The sequence below is a fragment of the Muntiacus reevesi genome, chromosome 1 (genome assembly GCF_963930625.1).
Source record: "Muntiacus reevesi chromosome 1, mMunRee1.1, whole genome shotgun sequence".
Classification (NCBI taxonomy): Eukaryota; Metazoa; Chordata; class Mammalia; order Artiodactyla; family Cervidae; genus Muntiacus; species Muntiacus reevesi.
Window position 1 is genome coordinate 15,144,446 of NC_089249.1, and position 2,679 is coordinate 15,147,124.

Here is a 2,679-nt window from a genome sequence, read left to right on the forward strand (position 1 = left end):
ACACATGATAAGGGCAAAGGAGAACTCAGTAAACTCAAGGCCAACGATCCAGTGGGATTCAGAAAATACTGGAATCAAGGACTGGAGGGTAGCAGGGTGCTCTGTTTCCCATCCCTTCTCTTCTCCTTACATTAGCTTCACTCCTCCTGCAGGACATCCTTTCCTTTGCTAACAGATCCCCGAGCAGGCGGAAGTTGTCCATGGCAAAGTCAACATCTACACCTACACATTAGCACCAAAGGCAGGTCATCCCAGCCCAGACATTTGTAGTCATGGGGCAGCGTCACATCTTATAAGTGGCTGCTGGACCCCTTTCCCCTTGGGAAGGAAGATAGCTCCAGATTTCTTGGCGGCCACTGCACAAGGGTCTACCATCCTTTCATATCCTTTTTCCACTGTGCTTCTAAGCCATGGCTGTGCCTTAGAATCACTTGGAAGCATTTTCAAAATATTTGTCCTGGGCTCCCAGCAGAGCTGCCTATTCAGTAGATCCAGAGAGGGACACAGAAGTCTATATGTTATAAAACTTCCTCTGATTTTGTCAACGTATTGCTCCGGGATCATTCATCTACTGCTGTAATCTGGATACTTCACATCCTCCAGAGCTCTCAACATATGGTTCTCATAATTCGCTCACCTGGGTGATCCTCTGGCATTGTTTTAACCTGTCAAAGCAGATTTCATCTCTCAAGGCCCATCCACTTCCCAGGTGGTGCTAGTGGTAAAGAACCCACCTGCCAATGCAGGAGACATAAGAGACTCATGTTCGACCCCCTGGGTTGGGAAGATCCTGTAGAGGAGGGCATGGCAACCCACTCCAGTATTCTTGCCTGAAGAATTCCATGGTCCATGGAGGTCTCAAAGAGTCGGACATGACTGAGAGACTTTCACTTCCACAAGTAAATTTTGGAAAATTCGGATAACCCCAAAAAGAAGATGAAAATTTCTAATTCCCCCAAACAAAAATAGTCACAGTTTAAGTTTGGGTATGTTCCCTCTAGTCTTTTTTTCAGTGCATTATGTATGTGTTTTTTTTTCATATTTGGAATCATATATAATTTTCTACCTTGCTTTTCTTCAGTTGACTTTATATTGTTTCCTATGTTATTGTTTCTCCAAAAGTTTTCTTTTAAATGGCCGTGTAACATCCATAGCAAAACATATCCCACTTTATTGACTCATTTCCCAGTTGTTGGATGTTCACATTATCTTCCATTTTTATTCTTTCTCTTAATGATAACAAAGTGCTGGACATTTCTCGTTTGTCTCTGCAGAGCCACTGGCCAGGCTGGGACCATATGTACTTTGTCAAATGGCTGTGTTGCCATTGACTTTTCTTGGACTCAGAATGGGAGGTGTGGGCAGGAGACTGGAAGTGGGGACAAGGATAATGGTGGGCGGTGTATTCCTCTGGGGTGGCCACCCCGGGGCCCTCTGCAAGAAGCCTCCCTCTCCAGGTTCTTCCCTACAGTCCTGCACCAGCCCTTATGCTGTTATCACATTCTGCCCACGCTTTGTAAGTAGTTGGGTTTTTTTGTTTGTTTTACCATGCTCTTTGATTAAACTGGCCTCAAATGACTCTGTTTGAGCATGCTGCTTCCTGACAAGATCCTGAAAGATACACATGGCAGTCGGCATGTTGTACTTCAATATTTCACTGTGCTCAATTTCCCTCCTAGAGGTTCTAGATAAATTCTTAAAAGTGCATCAACAGATAGAAACAGATTTATGGCACTTCATTTAGGCTGTCACATTGCTTGTTGGCGAAGAGTTGACTCATTGGAAAAGACCCTGAGGCTGGGAAAGATTGAAGGCAGGAGGAGAAGGGGGCAACAGAGGATGAGATGGTTGGACTACATCACCAACTCTATGGACATGAGTTTGAGCAAACTCTGGGAGATAGTGAAAGACAGGGAAGCCTGGTGTGCTGCAGTCCATGGGGTCGCAAAGAGTCGGACACAATTTCTTGACCGAACAAAAAGTCGCTTGTCAAAAATTCAATTATGTTAAACTATGCTCTTCCTAGTGATGCTTGAGAACATTAAAAAATACCATTTTAAATCCTCAAAATGTTGGTAAGCAAAAGGCAGTTCATGTTTTAATTTGCATTTCACTGATTCCTAGGGAGAAGGAGTTTTTTCACATTTTAATTCTTTTATGAATGACCATGTTTTATTTCACCCTCTGTCCCTCATAATAGTTACCTACCTACCTAGAACTATCATCATAAGAATTGCAATTAGCATAGTCATTATCACCAACCTGGGCAATCAAATGAAGAGTTAAACTACTAAATGAGACAGAGACCAAAGTCATGCTACAAAATGGAAAAATTAATAGCATCTGTTAAATGAGAATGCTTAGGGACCACATGTATTTTCAGTCAATGCAGAAATAATTATTTTATAAAAATAGTACCTGGTAGTTATTGAATTGCTATTAATTGCCAGACACTGTGCTAAGTGATTTACATGTGTTATGTCATCAAACCACTAACACAGGTTCTGAATGATCAATATATTCAAATAGCTATTGAACAATTTCTAGACATTATTTCTGAAGTCCAACTCTACCTCCTCAAGTTTTACAAGTACTAGAAATCCAGTCTTTCTCTCCAAAATTGTTTTTCTCTAATAAGACATGGGTTTCAACATGATGTGACCTTATTGATGCTATAAC